Genomic DNA, 27,868 nt, shown 5'->3' on the forward strand with positions numbered 1-27,868 from the left:
ATAAAATTCCTTGCTTTTAAACCATATTTCTCCTAGTCTTGGGAGTTCTGTTGCTTCTGCTACGAAAGATTCTGTGATTGCAAACTTGATATCCCATATCTCCACTTCAGTGCCATCAAATGATCTTGCAAAAGATTTAGTAATTTCCTTGTGGTAGCCGTCAAAATTTTCAATAAAACGTAACGATCTGGCCTTCTCTAGCATCCCTTTAAGCTATGGATAGCCCTCCATATATTTTACTGCTACAGGCTCTGTTCTGACAATAAGCCCCATATCCTCTATTTTCGGTTAACCTTCAAAATTTCTCTCACTATCTAAGAAATGAAATGACTGCGTATATAGAAATAAGAAGATAGGAAGACTGTGTATGTGGAAATAAGAAGGCTATGTATACGAAGATAGGAGGATTGTGTATATGGAATGACTGCATGAATGTGAGAGAAAACTTAAGAGCTCACATGCAATAAATAGCCAATAAGGGTTTAGAGAGTTGTAGATAGGTAGGTCACACCATTGTCTTGACCGTTAACAGGTGTAGTTATGAAGGACCGTTTGAGTATAGGTTATGGAGTTTGAAGTGGATATTTGTTATGAAAAATCATTGAGATTGTTTGTCATTAAAGACAGAAGATATGGCAGAGACATCGTGGCAGTCAAATCAAATGATGATTGGTTAAGGAGACATGTGATCATACATACTATACAAACTTATGTTTTCAAATTGATTTTTGAAATAAATTTTTGCATTTACCTTTGGAACCTTTACCTTTTGCTTGCTAATATTTTGATGTTGATCCATAGGCACCTTGAGCTTGATTTCTTCATAAATTTGATTTTTCTCCAGTCTCCTGCATACATGGTTTTATTATGAACTGTACACTTATGCCTGAACTGATAAGCAAATTGTAGTTGCAGAATCAGATTAGCTACAAAACAGAATCAACTACAGAATGTGAAGCAAAAAGTAAAATATGGCTTATGAATGAATGAAATGGAAATGGATGTGTTAGTGAAATTAAAATGAGATGTAAGACAAGGTGATAAATGAAAATGGGGATGGAGGAAATACTGAAAATGGTGAAATATGGCAATGGAATGAAGTGAAACTATAAAAATAAAACAGGGTGAAGTGAGATGAGATAATGAATTTTGTAGAATATAGAGTGGCTATGGCTTTTTGTCACCACTTATTACAGAAAGGAAATGGAAAATATAGGGTGTCAGAAACCTATGATTTTCACCCTGTATTTTTTGTATAAGCATGCCAATCAATGATTGGTTTTCAACCTTATACATTTTTTTTAGATAGAAAAAATAAAGACTAAGTTGGTGGAGAAGAACGATTCTTCTTCACTAACATCATTTCAGAATTGTCCCGGAAGATCTTGATGAATTCCTCTTTTGAAATTGGTTTTTGATATATTTTTAATCTATGACCATTCAAAAGAAGAGGAGTTTGACTTTCATCTATTGTTTAGATCCTCAGTGCTCCATTACTAAAGACTTTTTTAATCTCATATGGCCCAAGCCAATGATTTTGAAACTTTCCTTGAAAATGTTTAAACTTTGAATCAAATAACAACGCCCAATCTCCCTCTTGAAACCTCTTGTCCTTGATATATTTGTCATGCCATTTAGCCCTCTATTGTTGGACTATACCAGTCCTTTGAATTTCCTCTTGCCTGATTTCATCAAGTTCATTTAATTGCTACAGTCTATGGTTTTGTGCTTCTGATAAATCCAACCCCAATTGGACTGCCATGTTGAAAGTTTTGATTTGGAACTCTATAGGGAACAAGACTTGTTTCCCATAAACAAGTTCATAGGGTGTATGTCCTATTGTGTTCCTCCATGTAGTTCTATAGGCCCATAAGGCTTCAGGAAGTCTTTCTGCCAAATCTCTTCTATGTAGATGCACAATATTAGTGATGATTCCTTCAATCACTTTATTTGTAGACTCCACTTGACCATTTTCTTGTGGATGATAGGAAGTAGATTTCCTATGCTTGATCTTGTATTCCTCCACAAGCCTTTCCACCATGTTGGATGTGAATTGAGGTCCCTGATATGTCACAATTTCTCTTGGAACACCAAAACGAGTAAAGATGTCCTCAAAAAGAAAATTAACTATAGATTTTTCATTAGCAAAAGGTAATGCTTTGGCTTCTGCCCATTTAGTGACATAATCAGTGCATACCAATATATACTTTTTCTACTTAGATGGAGGATTAATTGGTCCAATAAATTCTAAAGCTCACTTTTCAAAAGGTTCAATAAGTACTTGAGTTTTTAATGGCATTTCATTTGAGGGAGCAGGTTTCCCTACACTTTGGTAGTTGTCACGTCTTCTAACATATTCTTTAGCATCCTTGAAGATGGATGGCCAATAATATCCTAAAGAAAGGATTTTATAAGTTGTCCTCTTGTTAGAAAAGTGTCCACCACATATATCATCATGACATGCTTTGAGAATCTCAGGAATTTCATCTTCCCTGACACACCTTTTGATCATAATATCTGGCCCTATTTTATACATTCATTAGTGATCCATGAATATCTTGCACTTTCCTGAATAATTTTTCTTTTCTCTCCAGGAAACAAATGTGAAGGTAACTTTCCTGTTACCAAGTAATTAGCAACATCTGCAAACCAAGGAGTTTGAGTAGTTACTGTAAAAAGATATTCATCAGGAAACTTATCTTCAACCGAAGAATCTTCTTTGATATTCCGAATCCTAGACAAGAAATCAACAACTGTGTTTTGCTTTCCGAGTCTATCTCGCACAGTAATGTTGAATTCTTGCAAAAGTAAAAGCCATCCTATAACTCTGACATTAGTAATAGGTTTATTAATCAAATATCTAATTTCAGAGTGATCTATATGAACAAATGTTTCATAGCCTATTATATAGTGTTTAAACTAGTTAATTGCATGAACAATAGCTAAATATTCATTTTAAGTCACAATATAATTAAACTCAGTGGGAGTCAAATTCTTACTTGTATAGTACATGGCATAAGGAATCAAATATTTTTGTCCCAATATAGCTCCCAGAGCTGTATCTGAAGAATCTGTGGAAATATGGAAAGGAAGTTTCCAATTTGGACCTCTTAAAATAGGTGCTTCAGAAATTTTTGCTTTCCAAGTTTCAAATGCTAATTGGCAATTAGGATTCCAACTGAATTTTCACAATCTTTTGTAAGCAATTTGAAGAGTCGAGATGCTATTTTATTGAAGTATTCTATAATTTTTTTATAGTATCGTGTAAATCCTAGAAAACTTCTAACATCCTTTTGGCAATTTGGAATTGATAACTTAGAGATGACTTCAACTTTAGATTTGTCAACTTTAATCCCATCTCCTGAAATGTGATGTCCTAAAACAATGCCTTCTGTAAACATCATAAAACATTTTTCATGGCTTAGTGAAAGGTTTGTTTCTTTACATATTTTAAGAACTTTTTCCAAATTTTCCGAAGCTTATTCAAATGTATTTCCATAGACTGTAAAATAATCCATATATACCTCTACACAATCATGTATTAGATCAGAAAAAGATTCCTAATACTACTCTTTGGAATGTTGTACATGCACTATATAATCCAAAAGGAAGTACTCGGCAGGAAAAATTTCCTCATGGACAAGTAAATGTGGTTTTATCCTGATCCTCAGGTGCTATCTAAATTTGATTATAACCACTAAAACCATCCAAGAATGAGAAATACGTCTTACCTGCTAATGTATCTAATACTTGATCTATAAAGGGCAAAGGAAACTGATGTTTAAGGGTTTCTTTATTCAGTTCTCGGTAATCAATGCCCACCCTCCTTTTACCATTCATTTTAGGCACAATTACCAAAGGAGAAACCCATTGGCTATCTAAAATTGGGTAAATGAAGTTTACATTCAGTGATTTTTGGAGCTCTTCTTTTACAATCTCCCTAAGATTTGTATTCATCCTTCTCTAAGGTTGTCTAATAGGTCTACTATTTTCCTCAATATAGATATGATGGATACAACTCTTAGGATCAATGCCTTTCATGTCAGTGTATTCCCATGCAAATGTAGCAGAATGTTTTTGTAATGTTTTTGTTAGCTCTTTTGTTGTAGTTTCTCAAGGTTTTTGTCTATGTTCAATGTCCTACCTGGAAAAATTTCAATTGTAGAGCTACCAAACTCTTCCATAGAATACAGAGACATATGCCTAGATGATAAGTATTCAACATTAGATTTTTCTTGAAATTGTGCATGATCATATTCTGAAGATGTTTCAAAATTTTCCAATGTATTCAAAATTTGACTATCTTCACTAATTTCTGAAATAGTAAAGAGAGGCTGAATATCATCTTCATCATCAATCCATTCCTTGTCATCTATTTCTGTGATTGCTTTTGCTGGAGGATACAAAGTAAATTTATTTGTTGAATTACCATCAGAAATATACATGTCACCAGATCTACAACTAATAAAAGCATCAGCTATGGCCAGCCAAGGTCTTCCTAATATGAGTGGGTGTCCTCTTAGATTATTCTTGGGAGTTAAGATAATGAAATCAACAGGATATTCCCAAGAATCTAAGGATACTGAAATATCTTCTAGTAAACCATCTTTTTTGATTATTGATCTATTTGCAAGTTGCAGTAAGGTAGGTGCGTCAATAAGATTAGGAAGTTTAAGCTGCTCCATAGTTTGTCTACTCATAATGTTTATTGCTACCCCTGAGTGAATCAATGTATTTGGAATTCCAATTCCATTTATGTGTCTTGACAATTGGATTCCTTGGATTCACATATTTTTGTAAGGAAATTTTTCCCATCATTATGTCTGTTGTTTTTCCTACCCAGTGAATTCTTTTTGTTTCTTTTGCTTTTCTTCCTGGCCTTTTCATGCTCAAATCCTTTATTGTTTTGGCTAGAATAGATATTTCTATAATGGCTTGTAGTAAAGGAATTTTGATACAAACATTCTTCAATTCATGTAGAAAATCATAGTTGGGCAACACGATCTATTTTTATACCCCTCTATCAATTTGTAGTCTTTCAGGAAAAGGAGGTGTAGAAGTAGATGTTGGTTTCTCAATGATAGGAGTTGTGTTCACTGGTTCTTTTTGTTTCCCTTTTTCAATGTTTTGGTTTTGGAGAGATGTTCTCTCAAAACTTTTATTGACTTTTAGAGAATCCTCCTCAGAAATATCTTATTCTTGAATAAATACAGAAGGTCTTTCCTTTTCTAATATCCTTCCAGATCTTAGTTGCACATCATTAAGATCTAGAGGAGTAATCATGTAAGCTGGAAATTGTTGTCCTTCTACCATGTAAGCATTCAAAAGGTTTTTATTTTTGGGGTTTGGTAATGGTTGGACAGGTAGCTGATTTGGCTTCTGCTGAAATGGTAGTAAAAGTTGGGGATTTTGGTTTTGTTGTGGAAATGACAATGAAAATTGAGGGTTCTAATTTTGAAGTTGTGGCTGCTGATTTTGTTGCTGATTATGTGGGGGATGAAAATTCTGATAGGATGGAGGATATTGATAATATTGAGCAAATCTCCCATATGGATTTTGTATTCCTTATGTCCACTGTTGAGATTGAGGTTGAGGTTGAGGTTGAAGCCAAGGTTGTTGCCAATAATTCCAGTTTGGTGGGGGTTGAAGATACATTTGATTGTTAAATCCTTGATTTTGTGTCCCCAACCAAGGTCTTCTTGTAACAAAACAAAGAGATTCTGTAGAACTTGGCACTATTTCCTCTTGAATGATAGCGTTAAGACCTGGGATTAAAGGACAACCCTTGGTATCATGGCTTTCCGAACAAATCATATAAGTTTCTACAATTTTTGCATCTAAAGGACATTCCCTTAGAGCATGTTTTTCTTTGAATTTTGGCCAAAAGATGGCTAAAGCATTAGCCTCTATTTTCTGCTTGTTTTGAATTTTAATGGTGTCTAGTTGCTCACTAAGGCTCCCTAGAATGTTAGTTTTAAACTCATCAAGCATATTGCCAATTTTTGCCCTACTTACAGATCCAGTTGCATATTTGTTTGCTTTAACAAGAGAAGGATCTCTTGGACCTTTCCTTGTTTTAGATTTCCCTCTTGAGAGATGAACACATAGTTCTCCTATATCACTCAATGGAAGTTGAGAGATATCTCCCTTCCCCATCATGTTAAGGATATCTATCCACTCATCTCTAACGGCTTTTAATAAAAGATATTTCAAAGTTTCTTCATCTAAATTGTTCATCTTTGCTCTTTTCAAATTATAGTTGAATCTCTTAATCAAATCTTCTAAGTTTTCATTCTCTCTTTGCATCATTTTGAACACCTCATCTTTATGATTGGTAGGCATGCAATAATCCTAGTACCTATCCAAAAATGCCTTTTTCATGTCATTCCATGTTCTAATGGATTGAGTGACTAACCCCATGAACCATTTCAAAGTAGCTCCTCTCAGTGTTGAAGGAAACAATTTAAGTTTTTGAGAGTCTTCTAGATAGTCATAAGTTTTGCACAAGACTTCAAACTCAAACAAAAATGTTTCAGGGTTTTCACTTCTCAACCCATAGAAGTTTGGGAGGACAGAAGGTGAACTATTTTTCATTGTGGCATGTGTTTCCTCATCCACTATAGGGAATCCAAAGGAGTTATCTATTTCCCTATTTCCTTTGCCTCCTCCATTATTACCTCTACCTCCTCCATTATTTCCTCTACCTGTCCCTCTACCCCCTCCTCCAAATAGTGAGAATTCTCCATCTTGTTCCTCTTCTACCATTACAGTTTCTTCAGAGTCAATATAGGGTTGAACTTGTAAGGTTATTCCCTCCTCCTCTGGTTCTTCTATCAATGGACTATGGGAGAGAGGTTCTACTTCTTCTTCTCCACCAAGTACTCCTAATTCTTTAACTATAATGGGCTCTCCTGTGGAGGTAAGAAAAAATATCCTTGCTGTTGGAGATAATTTGAAAATTTTCTCCCCTAGGACAGTCTTGGTACAAGAAGTAGGAGATTCTTCTGATTGGATATTGCCCTTGGAATTTCAAGAGTCCTATGGATGGGAGTATGAGTTTGGGATGGAGGTGTGCCTTTTCTTGCTCTCAATGGAGTGGATGGTGTTGTAGGAATCAAACTTCTACCCCTAGCTATAAATCTACCCCTAGAGTCTCTTTCTCTATGCATGCCATTTTTTTTTAATGTAAGAGATAAGGACACCTAGTCAAACTTCCCCAGCAATGGCACCAAAATGTTTGGTCAATTTAGTGTCCTAAAATTCTTTACATAAATTATCAATCTGAGTATCGTAAACTGATGAAGTGTAGTGCACTATTTGTGTTAGATGACCCTTCTTACCTCGTTGTTTTTATGCTTTATGTTGTCTTGGGCGTTTTTGGGTCCTTTAATCCCTAATGATTCACAATGTAACTATCAAAATCTTAAATCTAACCTCTCTAAGGACTGATAAAAATCTAAAAGTGACAAACAAAAGAGCTTAAGGAAGACTTTGAGAGCAAAGTTTATGCAAGAACTGAAAACAAAGTTTCTATTCCTGTTATATCATTATTCCCAAATCATGATCTTAAAATCTGAAAGTGAAATGGCAACTAGTGTCTAATCTATCATAGAAACAAAGCTAAATGAAATACTTAATTACCCTACCTCTCAATTTTGGGAGAAAATATCCTTGTGATGACATTTGAGGATTTTTGTACTTCATTATTCTAATAGAAAATAAATGCAGGAATTTAGAAAGACTCATTTCATGAATGAAGTATTCAACCACTTAGTTTAAGATGAGATATCAACTAGAAGGGCTCTTCAGAAACATTCATTAACACCATGAGTCAATAAACTAGCAATAGAATGACAAGAACAGTAATGGCATTGATCAGTCTATTTGAAAATTGAAAGACTAGTAAAGCAGTAAATGAAATAAACTAAATTATACTACTGAATTTTAACTTCTAACTGTTGATAAAAATTATAAAGAAATTAAGCAAGAAGAAACTATTCTGTACTAAAAGAAGCTATTCTGAATTAGTGAGAAAATGATGAAAGTTGCATTATAAATAAGGTTAGTACCAAAATGATTATGAAAACTGTGATGAATTTACAGTTTAACTAGAAGAGACAAAACAAAATGAAATGAAACCTCATTCAATGTAGGGGCCCTCTGCAACTGATCAGGTTATGCGTGCTTAATCAATCTCCAAGAAACTCTTTCAGAGATCCATAAAACACACGGTCTTCATATTAAAAATAGGGAAACAAGTTTCAAAATTACAAAGCGGTAAGTCTGTGCTTAATACATGAGGAAATTTGAACTCCTTCTGAGTCCTTTACAACTGATATTTAAAGAAAAATCCTAACTATCCTTTGAGAGAATTTAGCTATAGGTGGTCCACGTATTACAACAGTTCTGCGTGAATGGATTGATCAACTACAGGTGACTTTAAGTCAGCAAGGTAGTTGTGTGAAACAGTTATCACCGGTGGCTGGTTCAAGTAAATGCTGCAACAGAAGCTGTCAGATTTATTAAATAGCCATGAAGAATGGACACAGAGTCCTATTGCTCCTGGGTTTCTTCATTTGACTCCACCTTTGACTGTGGTCTTGAGCTAGTTTCTTTGTCGATTTGGGCTAGTTGACTAGGATAGGATCCATGTCATGACCATTCTAGAGATGCCCATGTGGCCGGTTTCCTCGTTTGACACCTATAACCTATTGAAGCATGAAGGTAGCATGAAGGTAGCTACGGAACAACCGATTAGCTACAGAATAGGCTACGTTCCATAGCTAAAAGACAAAAAACTATTCAAACATCAAAACATAAAAGTATAACATGTCAATCAATAAATGTCGTCCTTAAGGAAATATATACTGGTCATTGATGATGAGAATGCATTTTCTTCATGGAAAAACAAAGGAAAGGGATGAGAAGAGTTGCTAGGGAAAGGGTAGTTTTGAGGCTTAACACAACATTCAAGGAATTTATTCACAAGTTCCTAGAGGTGTATTTTGATGATTGGGCAGTGTTTGGGTTAGTCAAGCACCATGTATCTAGTCTATGCTTGATGTTGGATATGTGTCGAAGATATCAGATTGTGCTGAACCTGAAGAAATGCTTATTCTATGTCAATATCATGGTAATAGTCAATTTTGAGGCACCAAGGAGTTTCAAATAGCTACGTGCAATGTTGGGTTATATTGGGTACTATCAAAAGTTCATTAAGGCTTATGCTCAGATTACCACACCTATGGAGAAGCTACTGAAGAAGGACACTACATTATGTTGGGATGAAGAATGTCAACACAGTCTGGATGTCTTGAAGGAAATATGGTCAACGTGCCCATCTTGGTCTTCCTGGATTGGAAGAAGGAATTCCATGTAGACATTGATGCCTCATGTATTGCAATGTGAAGAGCGCTGACACAGGCTAGTGAAGGAGAGATGGATCACCCTATAACCTTCTTAAGCAGGAAATTATCAAAGAATAAGAAGAATTACCCAACGACAGAGAGCGAAGGATTGGCTATGGTGTACACGCTCCAAAAGTTCAGACACTATCTATTGGGTGGAAATTTCAAGATGTAAACAAGCCATTCTACCTTGAAGGACCTAATCAATAAGCTTGTGATGGGGGTGAAGATATGTAGATGGCTACTGCTATTTCAAGAATATGACTTTGAGGTAATTTTGGAGCCAGGAAGGTTGAATGCAAGACCTGACCATTTGTTACGAATTGAAACAGGGGAGGAGCCTACTAATTTGGAGGAAGTGCTACCTGACATGTAGCTCTTCGGGGTGCATGCAGTGGATAACCATTTTGCAAATATTATCCACTTTTTGACTACAAGGATGACTCTAGAAGGATACACCAGTTAGCAGAGGAAAGCGATAGTAGTGCACATGATAAATTTCTCAGTAATTGTAGGAAATTTATATAAGATGGGTTCAGACGAGATACTTTGACAGTATGTGCCCCATTTTGAATGAAATAGTGTCCTCATTGAAGCTCATGGAGGGGTTGCGGGAGGAAATTATGTAGGAAATGTGATAGTGGAGAAGAGTTTGCATGCGAGTTTGTGGTGGCCTTGTGGTGAAGTAAAATTATAAGTGTAGACACGAACGAATTCCTCTAGCCCGATAATGGGTTTAGCCACAATAGATACATTCTATGGAATATTTCCTTAGGTTAGAATCAATCAAGAGGACCTACCTCTTAATCGCTTATACTGCTTGATGGTGTCCATACTTGCTTGCTCCAACAATATCTCGCTTCCTTCTTCAAGCTCCTGAAACAAGTAAACAACAACATCACAAAAACATAAAAATAGACAAATTGCAATTCAACCTACTTAACGAGTCAAGAAGCATTAAGACATGGATATGTAATATTACAAAAAATGTAGGAAATCAATTTATAGTTGCATATATTAATATCAAAGAGAGATTACAACCATTCATTTTGTCACTGCAGTCTTCCTCTAACAAGACCAGGTTACCACACACTTCTGCTAGCATTCCATGATGGCTCCAAACAACAATAGTTTAAAGGCTCTTCCCTTTAGGCTTCACTCCAAACCAAACACACTTGTCCCTCACACAACTAGATGGCTACAACTATTAAGAGCTTTCTTGTCTAATCCAAAATAGTATTCTCACACTCAGGCAAAACATTAATTAGACTGCAACTTTCACATTAGTTTATGCTTGGGAAGAAGGGAGGTTTATAGAGAAAATATGGATGGGAGATGGATCCTATTCTCATGGGAGAAGGACTTATCCCTTGAGGTAGTTCCATCATTATAGGGGAAAGGAAACAAAACTCTCATCCTCGACCCCATCCGGCCAAACCGTTTACCAGACTTCCATTACAAAGCTTCTAGAGCTGGAAGCTTCAGCTCTAAAAAAACCTTTCCATAACAGGACCGACAGGACTGGAACAAAGATTAGTCATAGCGGCTGAGATAGGGAATAGTGATAATCTCTACACATCAGCATGGGAAAGGCAAATGACAATAGCAGCGGTCTTGTAAACTGGGAAAAACAGAAGTTTCATGGGAAAGGGTGCAAAAGGGAAATGATCTGCTCATGAAGAGGGACATAATGGGAGTTTCTTCATGAAGGAAAAGCATGTGGGGTTCATTGTAGAGGTCCTCCAAGATCAAGGAAATGGGAGTACAAGGACAGTGACAAAATGTTGTGTAAGAGATTCCCCCTAAAGCATGAAGGCCGAGCCAGAGTGAGAGATGAAATGCTTTATAAATTAGTGCGGGAAACCGGTCTGCCATCGAAAAACCTACAAGAAAGTACACATACATATACATAGACTAAGATCTCTGTCAAATGATACATGAATCATGGCATGGATGCAACCATCCAGAGAATGATCATGTAAATGGATCCAGGTATGGGCGTAGCCATCCGTAAAAAAGGATCATAATGAAACCAGCTATGGTCGTAGCCATCCAATAATGAGAAGGATCACATATGATAACTCATGGTCTGGTCGTAGCCAACCATCTGGAAGAGACAAGCATATCATCACAACCATGTCACACCACTTCACAACCTCGACTTTTGTGATTTGAGTCCAGGGTCTTGCGTTCCAACATGACCTGATCAAAATATAGATCCTAGCATGTGAATATATGTGTTGATGTTGAAAATGATAGAAAGTCACTTGATTACCAGTCAATGATGTGAATTGTTAACAAGCGCGAGAGAAACCACCAATAATGAAAATGGTCCTCAAGGTACTATTAGCACAATCCATAGAATGTGAATAAAGGAACTGAAGTCAAACATTTGCAAAATCACTCGATCGAAAGCTAATGATGTGAACTTGTCATTGAGTGTGAGGAACTTGCCATTAGGGCATGCAAGCTCTAAGGTACTGGAAGGGAGTCCCTCAGTCAAATTACCGAATAATAAGTTGAAGTCGATGGAAAGTGACTATGTCGATGGAGGGCCATAATGAATCCCACATCATCGACATGAGACGAGAGGATGAAAAATAATTTTGGATGATACAGAGAATCAGAGGTAAGTGTAACTGCAGAAGGACAACTCTTGAACATATCGGCGACAAAACTTGGAAGTTTGGTAGCTTTTGGATCCATGGGATCGTTAGTTATAGTGACGTGGCAAAGATCAAATGGAAGGCAAAAATGAACGGCCCAAACCCAGGAAGGTCAATGATGCAAAGCAGGATGTCCCAACCCGACACAAAACAAAGATTGTCATGTTCAAGAGTGAGCTGCCAACACGACTGATAGATTTCCAAATTTCCCCCCACCATTTTTGGTAAGTACCCCAATTATTTTTTGATCACAAGCTTGAAGGGGATAGCATATGCTTGCATTGTAAGTTCATCCTTTGGACGAATCAGACCTAGTAAGTTTAACAAGCCATAGGAAGGAGAAGCTCATGCTTGTCATGGTAACGAATCCAATGTCGTTTAATAGTTTAACAATTTCGACAAAGGTGTAACTCGATTTATTTTTCATGTTTAGAGAGCTTTAAAATACACGTAAAAGAAAACTCCACATGGTATATTTTCATACATTTGTGTCTCTCGAGCCCGAAAAGGTAAAAAAACAATACTTGAGAGAACCTCTTGACCATTCCAATCAAGGAGTTCCTTTTTCATAAATAGTGCCTCCAAGCCCGAAAAAGGGGTAAGATTACACTAGGCACACGGCATTTCACATGCATTAATGAGTTCGAAACGATAAGGGCTCCGCCATCTTTTCATTTTTAAAGGGTCAAAATAGAGCTGAAAGTGGACCCCCCATTTTTATTCTCTTTAACGAGTCAAAAAGGGAAAAAATACTTGGAAATATTCATTTTTTACAAGTCAGAAAAGAGCTTAAAGGAGACTTTTCCTGGAGGAACGAGTGGTATAAAGGATAGCAATTGGTTCCGGAAATAGTGGAATTACTCAAAACATCTAATGGTCAAGAGGCTAGCTAATAAAATCCACTCATTGCTGTGATCCCTCAGGAAAGGAAAAACAACCAAGTGAAAGCATATGATTGGCTAAAGAGATGGTGGCGATGGAATGAAACAACCAAGGTTCATCTAGTAGAAATTTGCTGAAAAACAAAAATCACGAAATGTAAATCGGGCAGGGGTTTATTTTTACAGAAGCTTGAACCATGAAGAACTCTGCTTGGATTTGATTTCATGTTTACACAAGCTTGAAACAAAAACATATGCTTTCTATAAGTTTGCATGCCCCCAATATAATGACTCAAATGAGGTACATGCCCCCCAAGCTTCATTTTAGTTAACTAGCTGGATGGAATGAAGATCAACTTTCAAGATCCGAGAAAGACTTGATTGAGATTTTACGAGATCTTAATTAAAGACTTGATTTAGATTAGGGAGTTGTTTCATTTTTAACGAGGTTGACATAGTAAAAGAACTATCCTTAGACATCTTTTTCATTTTTTAATGAGGTAGATACAGGAAAAAATTGTCCTCAGACACCTTGAGTCATTTTTTAATGAGCTTGAAACAAGAGAAGGGACTATGCTCAACATCCTTTGTTTCATTTTTTAACGAGGTTGGCACAAGACGAGGAACTATCCTCATGATCCTTGATTCATTTTTTAAGGAGCTTGACACATGACAAATAACTATGCTCATCTGATGTTTCAGTTTTTAACGAGGTTGACACAGAAAAAAAACTATCCTCGTAAATTTGATTGTGGACCATAAGATAACATGACTCTTAAGAGGTCTTCACTAGATGGAAGAACCACGCTTTGGGAGGAATCCATGTCAATTGGTACCATGGACAGATTGGGTTCCAATGCCCCCAGTACATAATTTACTATACCATCTGTGTGATCATTAGCAGATGTGGAGATGGAATGGGTAGCCACATAATTGACCTGTGGCGGGGAAGGTACTGCTTGCAAACAAGAGTCGATAGGGGATGATGGTTACAAAGGAGGTGCCTAGTGACCATTGAATGAAAGTTGATCATTAATCACAATTCTCCCTTCGTGCGGAAAACAAGCCACACGGAAAAGTGAAGAAACAAGAGCTCCCATGACATAAACATAGTCGCGTCAAAGGAGAATATTGATATCTAAGGGAACTCGGACTACCATCATGTCTATATAGATGATGTTTCCTCCCAAAGTAATAGGGAACTTCGGAAGGTTCGCTAAAGGTTGACTGGTTCCTTCATTGAAATCCAACAGATTCTGGGTGATAGGCACAAGCTGTCGGGAACCTGTTGTGGCCAGCAACACCCGCCCTAGTTCATCTAAGTATCAACCAAGATACTTAAATGAATGGGGACCCTTAGTTAATTTTTAGGAAAAGCAAGAGTTTCTTTTTGAGGTCACAATCATATGCTTAGGAAAAGCCTCTTGGATATTTTAAGCCTAAGTTTATGATGAGAAGAAAATCTTTAAAGTCGCGTTGCAAAAGGATAGGAAATACCTTCAATTCTCTTTGAAAAATCAATATGCGCACGACCCTCGTGTTAACAATAACATCGCATCGCAACAAAGTAGTGCCCATAAGGAAAAACTTAAAGATTCACCGATTTGCGATAACGCCGATTGCTAGATCGCATATCGCATAAATAAGTCGGCTAGATTTGGCAAACATCAAATTTTTGCAATCTGCAATGTTGAGATCGCTGCGATGCTACATCCTTGCGATTTGCGATGATACGATTAGCGATCGCGCGATATGCTAGGTTACGTCAGCAAATCATAAATCACTTCAGTACAAATCCTCCGGGCATGCCATTCAAAGAAAAGTCACTTACCATAATCTGACCCGAAATCATGCGCTTTTAATGATAGTAAATGAATTAGTTGTCAGTTATTAAATGGATTAAAGAAGCGTGCCTTGGTAGAGATTTACTTCACGTAAGGTGGCATATTTGATTTATCTGCTGCATTTAAAACTCTCCCATCACCTTTCTGGATCAGTCATTTCCATTTCACTCGTAATCTGTAGGAACGAAGAGCTAAGACGACTCAGACACAAACGCAGAGAGAAATGGGAAAGAAAAATAAAGCTCAAAGCTTCGAAGCAAAGGAGAAGACTAAGGAGATGGCGCCTCTGTACACAAACACGGCCTGTAATAGAGACGCAGGGATATCAACATTGGAAGGCATGTACAGGCTGCTAGAAGAGGAAAAACCTAGAATAATGAAGGTTGCTGCTGTCGTGGATGCACCGCGCTCTTCTGAGGCATCCTTAGAGGACCTAGCATGTTCATTTCTTCTAAGAATAGTGGCAAGACCTAAAATTCTACCATATACGGATATGATCAAGTGGATACTGGATGATGCAGATTTAAACAACAGACATTTCAAAGTTCAAGGATACGGGCTCGTCGGATCGTTTGCTGCACAAGATTTGAAGCTTATGTATCATCTTCCAGAACCGCAAGCGACCTATAACACACAATTTGTTAAGAAGTTCGCGGGGGAGAATCCAGATCTATCAGACACCACTAAAGAATGGTCTAGAAGAGACGAGCCACTAAAAAAGGATAAAAACGGTATGTACAGCACTGTTTCCCTCACCTCTCCATATTGTTTTGCTGCGGCCATGCTCTGTAGGTTATTTGGGATGTCGGATATCAACAAGTTTTCATCTGAATGGCTACCATTAATTGATGCTGCCACAAATGCCGACATTATAGATTGGGCCAAAATTCTTTCTGATAATCTATACACAGCTGTTATCAATTACCAGTCTAAGAGATCTTTGTCTCAAAGGGTCTATCCTCCTTTTTATCTGTCTGCATATATTATGGATTATGTTTGTCTTGTATCTAAATTCCCTGCCATGGGTTGGAAATGGACTACCCAAGACCCATTTCCCATCCATGTTTATCATAAGGTATTATGGGATTCCTAGTTTGCCCCTCACTTCTACCAAATTTTCCATGGGCTTATTTTTCCCCTATATAAAATAATCTATGAAAAAGACCCCCCAAGGTGCTCTCCCGAGGCACAAATTGACATCATCCCCATCGCGAGATGGTTCGGGGAAGAATGGTTTACTTACATTAGAGTTTTTGGAAGCACTGTACCTCCACATGTCCTACCCCTATATGTCCCTGATAAACTTTTGGCTTGGGAAATCGCTTATCAAACCTGTTCTGAAGGCGGCCTGACCAAAGACCTAAAGGACAAGAAGAAGGCCATATGGCCTCAATTTCCCGTAACTTGTGGGGCCTTCTCTTTGTTCGATGTAGGACACACTTTTGGCGAAGTGGAGAATGTGACGTGTCTTCAATTATTTAAATTCCCAGCGAGGCCATTCGACCCAAATGATGTGGCCCAAGAATTCACAACGAACGTCAAGATAAGAGTGTTCTTTGGAAAGAAAGATTTGTTTGATGACCTGTTTCAGAATAAAATTTCGCTCCAAGAAATTTTACCGGAAGCTCAGTCGAGGTTGTCTTCAGGTGACCTCCAAAAATTCACATTATACAGAGAAAGAAGGCTGACCAGTATTGGGCTAGAGAAGCTGCGACTGCCTGCTAGAGAACCGACTCCAAGCATCAGCCTCAGTGAAAACTCTAACACTTCCAGATCTAAGTCCAACGCCATGCAAGAAGTATCTGAGCACCCTGAAGAGTATGTTTACGACCAAGAAAAAAACGAAGAAACAACCAAAGATACAGCTCAGTCAAGTGCAATGTCTCAACAGCAAGTTATCGCCTCCCCACCAAGAAATCTTCCCCCTCCTGTCATCGAAGCACCACTTGTCACAACAGAGCTAGATAAAAAGTGGGAAACCTTCAATGAATTGATCAATCTTGAAGGGCAAGCCCCGAAAACACCGGTGAATAATACACAGGTGGTGCAAGAAGTGGTTTCGACCATAGTCAGTAGTGCCGCAGAAGCAGAACACCTTCCTATCGCTCCACCTTCAGAGCTTCTATTTAACGTAGAAGAAATTCCCCCACTGGATGTATTCTATAGTCCCCAACACAAAGCAGTTGTAAGGAGACAGAGAAAGAAAAGAAAACTAGAGAATACACTGTTGCAAGATGCTGAACATTTGGACGTATTATGGAAAGACCCCAATAATAATCCGACTGAAAATCTCACGAAGCTGTCTCAGATTGCAGGAGCATATGCTTCTGCAACTATTGACAAGGCCTCAGAAGTTCAACAACTATTGAAGGAACAAGAAAATCATATACAGCTACTACAACAACAGTTGCAACAAGCCAACGCTAACACTGAAGCTTCCAGACAGCTCGAGAAACTACAGGAAGACTTTCAACAAATGCAGATAGGCTATCAAAGGAGTCTCGAAGAGAAAGAAAAACAATTGCAGACTTTACAAGAAATTCATAAAGATGAGCCCAAGCTGGCAGAATTCATTTCAGAATCTATTGGCTTGAACGAGCAACTACTGCAGCAACAAGAAGAGTTGGGACGTAAAATATCACAGTGGAGTCACTATTGTGAGCTGAGCGACAAAATCACCAGTCAATTGGTGGACTTGCGGAGTGACTATGATCAGAATGACAAGAAGGTGATAGAATATTTGACTTGGCAAGATGATGATGAAGGCAAAAGGGCAGGTGCACCCAGGATAAATGAAAATCATAAGGAGTTGCTCTTTAATAAATGGGACGATCAAATCAGGCAGGCGGAGCGAGCAGCAGAGACAGTGACAACACAAGCAAGCATTCTTATCGACTGTGTAAATGAGAATTTACATAGGGCCAATTTAATTGCAGAGACCACCCCGGGGTACCTACCAAACAAGTTACAATTGGAAACAGAATGGAGGCAGAAAGCGCAGGAAAAAGGGAAAGCAATCCAAGCATTAGCCAGGTTGAATTGGGAATGTTATTGGACGTACTTGGTTAAACCGCACAGCCAATGGATGACGGTGAAATGCATTACAAATGCAGCCAAAAAGGTAGTGCCAGCTCTCATAGATGCTGTTTTCGTAGCCCAACTCAGTGCAGAAATCAGTCAGCCAACTCTTCTCAAGCCTATGCTGAACACTTGCAACTTTAAGGACCAAATTCATAAGTGACTTCATTTAGAATGTTGTTTTTTTTTCCTTCAACTAGATTAGAAAAAGGACGGTCGTTTGAAAACCGCATCCTAAAATTTTGTAATAATACTATTATTAGAATTAGGTAGTAGTATTTTAACCCTTCTCATTGCATTGGAGAAGGGTCCAGAAATTTGTCAAAAACTTGTCCTCAGAACATGCACTTCTACACCCTCAAAGGAGGTTTTGATCTATGGATGGATCGAGATTTATTTATGTTTGCATTTTAATGTCTACTACTGATGTTGCACTTCTGTACTCTTAGTAGATGTTAGAACAAGTAGAGATAAATCATTATTGCTTCAAGTTTGTGAGTGAAATCAGTCATAAATGGTACTTTTATCTCTTGACCAATTTCTACTTATATTCTTAGAGTGATATGCAGTTTTAGTTGTTTATATGCTAATGTATGAATGTGTGGGTTACCATTTGGCACTTCTGTATGGTGGAGTCATTTATTTGTGCTTTACATATGAATAACTTATTATGCGATATGCTGTTCACAACTGTTTTGCCTAACGTTTTATGCAGAATGGTTTATCTTAATCAATTTATATTCTTATGATAGCTGAATGATCTTTATTACCAGTTATTGTTCGAAATCTTTTTAGATCGCATAATAGAAGAAATATACCCCAGGTTAGCGTAGATTAGATGTGTTGTTCTCATTAGATTACAATAGCATAGAGTCAGTTTAGGAGTTAACATTGAATTAGCTCCAAAATTACTTCTAGATCAGCATCATCAAACTCTATACACACACACACACCCCTTAGATTGGGAAACTGGTCCCATTATCCCCAGTCGGACCCGCTATACCAAACAGACAAGGAGCTGCCAACCAAGTTCCGGACCGGGTGGGTATCCCCCTTGTTGTTGACCTGATTTCCGGGCCCTCAACAGAACCCAAAGCTTGCTAGGTAGTGGAAGACATGATGCTAACATACATGCCTTCATATAATATAGTGCCAAGTACTACCATATTATAGGCTTGTACTATGATATAGAAAGGCACATAAGATGGGAGGTGGAAAGCAGTCAATGGACCCTAATCAAAAGAGATGACAAAACTACTTGGTGGGGGTATCATATGATTTCCCCCATGCTATACAAGAAGAGGAGAAGGACTCTCCTAAACAATTAGGATGGGAGGGTCACTTTTCAATTTATAAGAACCTGAGGAGACAAGAAGAACATGAGTAGTGTGATCACCACTCTCTCCCAAAACAGAGTGAGCAACTGAAGGTAGAGCCAAGTCGACACTCTTTCTGACCAATGGTTGGTCAGGAAAAAACACAAGAGAGTCACACTCTAGAAGAGCAGGACTGAGAAGTGATGAATTCAAGTCAATCTCATTACCAACCTGGAGAGGGTTAGAAGAAAGCCTCTGATAACCAATAGGAAGTTGGGGTTGAGGAGCTGCAAGGTTTCCCAAAACATTAGAAGCTTTAGCCATAAGAGGACAAAGGTGAAGAAGATGCTCTCCTTCACATAACATACAGGGAAATCTAATCTTTCCCTTATTCTTACCATCACTAACTAAGAGTGTAGCATCGACATGATCTCGAGAGCTCAATGGGGATGGTCGATCCAGATTTTGAGACCATACCTCTAAGAATATGGGGATGCCAGGACAGTCCCGAAGGAGATGGTCACCCTTACATATCTTGCAAGGGAATCTAACCTTTCGTGGAGGACCAGAAGGTCTGTCTACAGGAGGTGCATTTAGAGGAACAATTGCATGGTTGGCCTCTCGCTTATCTGACTTCTTCTTCCTCATATCTTCCTAGTTACTGGATTTGAAACTTTCACCAGGCGAAGTAGAAGAGGAAGGTGAAGAAATAGGGGAAGAAGGTGAGAGGTCAACTTTAGAATCAACATGGTGTGATTCAAATGAAGGAGATTTTTGGGCAGGAGTCGGGATGCTTGGGACCACCAAGGTCGAAAACAACTAGATATGAAAACCAATGGTTGACCCAGGGAGGGACAACGTTGCCATATAAGAAGGACCAATATTTCCAAAAGAAATAAAAGGACCAGGATTGCCATCTAAGGGGAATCTTTGACTGGTAGACTCTAGAAATGTTGCCATTGGAAATGACCCTAAAGAATCACTAAGGAGGATAACTTTAACTAGGAATATTTTGTGGGAAGTTAATTTGAGAACTTTGAGACAAAACTTTGCCTTTTCATGTTTTAAGAGTTAAGAAAAGGGAAAAAGGTGACTCTAGTCTCTTTCTAAGTTAACGAGCTCGAAAGGACAAGTACTCGATGATCCTTTCAAATTTAAAGAGTCAGTAAAGATAAAAATTGACTGCTCTAGATGATCTAGGTAAACAGGATTACCAGGCAACTGTGAATTGTAGAATACCTCCTAGTGAACCGAGGATTACTTACAGGAAATCTCCCCAAATGTTTTGTTCGGTGTATCACATTTGCAAGGTGGTTGACTGAACATGCTATGGATAAAGGATTGTATTCTAGAGGGGTATCCCATTATATACTCGATGGTATGGGGAGCACAAATCCACACTAGCACTGTGTAATGTCAAAGCTAATGACAACTGCTAGGTTTAAACACACCGAAACAAGTCTCTAGCCTAGATCACTAAATGTGAGCTTTAAGTTTCAATGCTTCCTTAGGTTAATTCAATAAATTTTAAAGGTTGAACTTGAATTAGGTTTCAATTACAAGGCCCTACCATTTTCATCGGAAAAGTCCTATATGCATCTATATGAGAAAAGAAATCTTTGTCTTCGATGAAAGTTATCACTAATTGAGAGATAGAGAACACAAAATTAATGCAACAATCGAAGAATGAAATATTTCACTAATAAATCTCCTAAATGCACTTAATATTCCTATAACAACATAAGAAGTTTCATTTCATTCCCAATTCTTATGATGATGCAATTCTAGCTTCTCAATAACACTACTAATGTAATATTTTTTCTTAAGTAAACTAGAATGATGTTCTTCTTTTCATAAAATGCAAAATGAATCTTTCACATAAAGCACTTTAATTAAAATTTTCACAATTCTGAACAAACAAGCATCGATCAAATCCAAAGCATGATAAATGAAAGTAAAAGCAACTTCTTCCCTGAATCAATCAAACAAAACACAAAAATGCTTCAATTGACAAACCAAGCAATGTAATCTATGCTTGAAAAAAGAAAAGAGACACTCGAAATAAGAGAACAGACGAGACTCTTTTACTCATTGAATTGAAAACAAGGAATCCTAGTCAATTATGGGAGCAAGAAGATAGTCTGAGGGTCAAGACACACTGGCACTAGAATGGGAGAGATTCTTATTTTTTCTTACCCTTGAGATCAAAGCGAATTTTCGGCCAAAATTAGAGCTGATCGGCACAACTGACCAGTACTACAACTAGTGCTGATGGCTGATTGGCACGACTTTTTGGCCAAAAATATCACCTATCATGGGATTCAACGAAAAAATAAAAAATAACTTCACACATGGCCAGACTTAACACATCAGAGGGTGGGCTAAACCAAGAAAGCACACAAAGAAAGCTAAATGAAGCTTTCTAGTGAGGGAGAAGATGGTCCAAAAAGCTCACGGGGTCTAAAACACAAGAGCAAAACACACTGGCCAAGATTGGGGTCAAGCCCTAATCTTCAGTTACATGCATCGACGCAACTGCCTAACTGAAAACAAGTGCTAGAGGCTGGTCGAAGTGACCGTTCCTCAACAATTCACGTTGGTTGGTGTGACTATCAGTGGATTAAGCGCGCTAGCCAAGGTAACTAAGGAAAAAAAAGTTCAAAACAAGGACTAGATCTGCTACTATGAATTTTAGACTCAGACCAGTAAACAGGAGAAAATAAACAAAAGTAAAGTGAAAATGTGAAACTAGAAAAGTTCTCACGAAATCATGAAATCCAAGACAATCAAAAGGATTGGCATCCCCAGTGGAGTTGACAATTTGTGGTGAAGTATAATTATAAGTGTGGACACGAACAAATTCCTCTAGCCCGATAATGGGTTTAGCCACAATGGATACATTCTATGGAATATTTCCTTAGGTTAGAATCAATCAAGAAGACCTACCTCTTGGTCGGTTATCTTTCTTAATGGTGTTGTCGGTTGCTCGCTCCAGCAATCTCTCACTTCCTTCTTCAAGCTCCTCAAACAAGTAAAAAGCAACAACACACAAACATAATAATAGAAAAATTTCAATTCAACCTACTTAACGAGTCAAGAAGCATTAAGACATGGATATGTAATATTAAAAAACATGTAGGATATCAATCAATAGTTGCATATATTAATATCAAAGAGATATTACAACCATTCATCTTGAAGTTGTAGTCTTCCTCTGACAAGACCAGGTTCCCACACACTTCTTCTAGCATTCCACGATGGCTACAAATAACAATAGTTTAAAGGTTCTTCCCTTTAGGCTTCACTCCAAACCAAACACACTTCTCCCTCACACAACTAGATGGCTACAACTAGTAAGAGCTTGCTTGTCTAATCCAAAATAGTATACTCACACTCAGCCAAAACTCTAACTAGACTACAACTTTCACACTCGTTTATGCTTGGGAAGAAGGGAGGTTTATAGAGGAAATATGGATGGGAGATGGATCCTCTTCTCATGGGAGAAGGGCATATCCCTTGACGTAGTTCCATCATTATAGGGGAAAGGAACCCAAAGTGTCATCCTCAACCCCATCTAGCCAAACCATTTACCAGACTTTTGTTACGAAGCTTCTAGTGCTGGAACACAGACCAGCATGACTGGAACACAACTCAGTCACACTGATCGACACGGGGAATAGTGCTAATCTCTACACATCAGCACGAGGAAGACAGAGGACATTATAGCTAGTCATGTAAACTGGCAAAATCAACAGTTTCAGGGGAAATGTTGCAAAAGGGAAATGATCTGTTCATGAAGAGGGACATAATGGGAGTTTCTTTATGAAGGCAAAGCATGTGGGGTTCATTGTAGAGGTCCTCCAGGATCAAGGAACGGGGAGTACAAGGACAGCGACAAAATGTTGTGCAACAGACCTACACTACATAAGGACACCAATTCATATTGTAGGGCATGCGATGCATGTCTGAGAATGGGAAAAACATCGCGAAGGGATGAGATGCCACTGAACCTTTATGTGTCAGTACAACCATTTGAGAAATGGGAAATTGACGTTGTAGGACCAGTTCAGCCCCCAGGGAAGAAAACCGGTATGTGCTATGTCATCACCGCGATGGACTATCTGACGAGATGGGCGGAGGCACAACCTCTAACAGATTATACATGGTCCACAACAACAAAGTTCTTGTTTGAGTATGTGTTAACCAGATTAGGTTGCCCAAAATTATTGATGATCGATCGTGGTACACACTTACTCAATGAGATAGTCAGCATGCTAACCGAAGAGTTCCAGATTTATCATCAGAAGAGAAAACTGCATCATCCGTAGGGTAATGGAAGTATGGAGGCCCTTAATAGGATCTTGAAGAATAATTTGACAAATATTTGCAACACGCAGTGAAATGATTGGGACGTTCATGTACTAGTAGTATTGTGGGTGTACAGGACTACTTGGAAAAAGCTAGTAGGTTAGATGCCTTTTCAGTTGGTCTATGGCGTAAAAGCTGTGATGCCTATGGATATATCATGCCTAGTCTACGCATAGCAACTTTCACAGGGATGGTGGACCATGGAGCCTTGGAAAAGTGACTCGCGCATCTGATGGAGCTCGAAGATGATAGATTCTTGGCTAGATTTCATCAGCAAGTACAAAAGGAGCATAAAAAAGCATGGCACGATCGACACATCAAGTTGCACATTTAAGGTAAATGACATGGTTTTATTACATGATAGTAATTTTGCTAAGTTTCAGGAAAGTTTCATATGCATTGGATTATGCCATATGTCATCAAACAAATTACAGATGGAGGCCCAGTTTAGCTTGCAAAGCTGAATGGAGAACCATTTCTAGGAAAGATGAATGGAAGCTGACTGAAGCCGTATATAGGAGATATAGCTCAATGAATATATGGTGGCAGGATAGTCTTAGTTCTCTTGGCAGCTACAAGGGAATGAGGGACTATAAAATACACTACCCTTTTTGAGGGACTACGTGATAGGGGGACTACGTGAAAAAGGGAGATGTTACGATATCAGAATATGCGCGAAGGGAGATACGCTAGAAAACGTGATACTACACAACAAAGCCAAAAAGTGACCATTAGAGTCACTATTAATGATTTGAGAGCAACGAGATGGTTAAGAGGAGTGGGTGATCGACATTTAAGGCTAAAATATTTGAAAATCTGCCGCCAAACTAGCATTAATGATCAAATTTTTGTTGGAATAGTCGGATTTGAATTCAACGTTCCTTAAAAATTATGTGTCTCGGTCTAGAGGAGAACACCTTGCACCCTTATAGTTTTTTAGTTGTGCTGTCTATTGCTTATGACCTGCTCATTCTTTTAGGATTTGTTTACTAGCCCTCGTTTTGCAAATTTTCCTGAGTTAAATCATAAATTCATCTTGGAAAACATGTTGGGTGGGAGGCATGCTGAGACTGTGAGCACTGGGGGAGACATTGCATCCGAAGGAGCTGCTCCTGAGGTGGTGAGCATGGAATCTCTGGCTCTTTTACCTATGGCGCCGAGCTCACCCAGGTTGATTCCTATGCCTATGTAAGAAACCCAGAAGACAAAGAAAGACAAACAGAAGAGGCTGATAAGAGTGTGCGAGTTTCCCATTAAAGATGAATTTTCTCAGAAGCAAAAGAAGGATAAGCAGCCTGAGAAGGTTGTGGATTTGGAAGTTGAATAGGGCACAAAGGATATAGACACTGATGAAGTGAAGCCCATCACCAAGTTACCTGAATATATCCCTCCGCGAAAAGGGAAGGTGAAGCTCCCGAAGAACCTAGACTCAGACAAGTTCCTCATTCACATGCGCCTATTGATAGAAAAGATAACCTTTGAAGGTTCACGCCTTGCGTGAGTTCCACTGTTAAAAATGGAGCACTGGAAGCTGGCTAACCATGAGCAATTCCTTCACCTCTCAATAGATAATTATATGAGACACGTGTATTACCGAGACTCAAGTGTCACTCTTCCTAGCCAAAATCGAGGAAGAAGAATAGTCTACACAGGGCGGTGGCAGCAATGAGGCACAGAGTACCCCATTTAGGTTAAGGAAGGGTAGAGACCAGTAGCAGTAGAGGGGTTCCTACTAAAATATGAAGTTGATCAAAGTGCAGCAGGATCCCATCACCTTGACAAAGGGCGATCTCGATGAGATCGGTGACAAGCTTCGCGTTCACATGGAGTCATTGGGAAATGTTAAGAAGGATCTGCGTGAATTGCAGATCCAAACCAGTAGAATACAGGTGGATGCAGGATAGGTGAGCGTCACGTAGACGAACCTGGCACCAGGGACAAGTCAGGCTGTAGAACTAGTAATGATGGTGGACCTCAAAATAGTTGTTGTACTAGAGGGGTACCTGAGCACGGAATTCATCGATGTGAATATAATCATAAGTACCCTGAATAACATCAGCCTCAATATTACAGTGCTCCCTAATGAATTTCTTCACGTGCTGTAGACGAGAGTGATAAGGGAACTGAGATTTTGGGAGAAGCGCGCTCTCAGTTTAATAAGTGCGTATCGGGTGAACAATGAACAAATGTTCACCGAGAAGATGCAGGCCCTAAAGGAGAGGGATAAGATCTAGGCACATAGCTCCCGGTTGGCAGTCATGGTTGTAGAGGCATGCCAAACAGTGCCAGAATTGTACATACCTAAGGATGCACAACTAGAGGCCAAGATTCAGAAACTCGCTGCGTGCATCTGCGATGCAAAGGTAGAGGTGGAAAGAGTTCAATTTTAACTCAATATGAAGATCATGGAGCTGCAGCTCAAGTCACAGCCTTCGAATCCATCCAAAGTCTGGGAACAGTGTGGAGCCGCCATCTAGGAAGAGATCGCTACTATGGATTCTACCATCGTAGATTGCACAACTTTGTTCAAATAGGCAATGGAGTTATTAACAATCCTGCAGGAAGACCCTAACCTGCAGATATTGAGTACAGAGATCCATGAGCTCCAAAAGTAGTTTGACGAGGTTAGGGTGATGATGCGCTCAATTTCTACAGAGTAGCGCTTCAGAAAGCTACAAGATGGGAAGAAACTCCTCACACAGGTGGAAGCAACTCATAAAAAGTAGGCAGTGTTTAAGGTAAGGTTGGGTCCTTGGTTGGGAGTGTTAGCCCTGAAGTGCAGTGCTGACTTTTTGGAGGTCAACGGAAGGATTCAGTCATCCTACCTTATCTCGCTCACACTTTACCTTTCCCACTTCCTTTATTAACCTTCTAATCCTGACAAAACACCCCTTTGGCCTTAGCCCCAAGCGCAAAAGCCAAAATACCCAGAAAACCTTACCCATATGTCTTACGCTCTTATAGCGCATTCCCCGAAGACATCTTGTACCTTCACCACATCTTCGTTGTCGATCTACCCCGCCAATCCAATGGCCCACATTCCTCCCAATTAATGCATCATGCCCGATCATTCTCCACCATTAGATCAACCCTACCAGATCTAACGGTCGGCACCCATATCGCATGGACAACAAGCACAAATGGTACCTGCCCAATGAGGGCAGTTTTTCTCTCTCCTCCGCCGCTATGTACCATCCACTGAATGGCATCGGGTGAGTTCTGACACTTTTTACTTACCACCTGAGGCCCTTCTAATAAAAACCATTACCACTCAAATCAAACCACCCTGTGTGTTATCACCCGCACATCTTTGCCACCCAATAACTGTCCGATCTGCCTGCCAGAAGATCGAATGGCCTGGACATGTTAAGCTCCCGCCACGACTGCTAGCCTCCAAAAAGTGATCCCCACCACATATTTTCCTTGATCCGATGGCCACCATTCAAAATCACTCACAACCATTCAACTGCCCTTGCACTCCATACCCCACTACTTGTTTGTTACATGGAGAAGAAGATGGCCGACTCTGTTAGTCTAGTGACAGTCTGACCATGAAGCATAATTAAAATAAGAGAATGGTCAAAGGGGAAAAGGAAATAGAACGACTCAGTAACCGAATTAAACAGTCATGGAACTCCACTTCCATGATCAATCTGACCACCTGGAGGAGAACACAGTACTAGAACTGATCAAGTTTTCGCAGTGGAGAAAGCAACTACGTTCAAAGACGCTATACAATAGTTAATGGTAGTTGGTGGTCAATTAAGACCCCTCCATCCCTAAACGGCTAAGGGCCATTTTAATGATAGATTATAAATATCTGGAAGAAAGATGTAATTAGGGTTGGAAATTGTGTTTCAGTTCAACATCTGGAGATTGTAGATATTCTGTAACTTGCAGCGTCTCATCTTCATTTTCAACGATGCAAGTTTCTTTTGCTGTTAGTTTCTCAATGCCCATTTCTCCTCTGTTCTAATCTTGTGCCTGAAGGGTTGTATTCATGAATTAATACTAGATAATTGTCATCTTATCTCTGGATTAGACAATTGAATGTATCGGTGAGTAGGTCACTCAGGTTTCTTCTGTATCTAATGCAAGATAACTGTCATCTTATCTCTGCATTGATAGATTAGATTTGCAAGTTTCTTTACTAGTTGTAGTTGGCCATCTTACATTCTGTATGCATCTGCTAGTATGGTTAGTATTCTTCGTCTATTCACCTAATTCCCAAATTGTTGAGAATTGGTGGTCTAAAGCTTTGTAGTTTGAGGGTGTTCATGCATGTCTGGAGTGAAAACAGAGTAGAAG

At 38.8% G+C, this 27,868-nt stretch overlaps 1 pseudogene; it reads right to left on the reverse strand.

Moving 5' to 3' along the window:
* The window catches only part of LOC149145007 (sucrose synthase pseudogene), a 112,373-nt pseudogene that overhangs the window by 50,139 nt on the left and 34,366 nt on the right, over nucleotides 1-27,868 (reverse strand).

Source organism: Pinus tabuliformis, chromosome X (genome assembly GCF_031772625.1).
Source record: "Pinus tabuliformis cultivar Carrire ecotype Pingquan chromosome X, CPIR1, whole genome shotgun sequence".
NCBI classification, from domain to species: Eukaryota; Viridiplantae; Streptophyta; class Pinopsida; order Pinales; family Pinaceae; genus Pinus; species Pinus tabuliformis.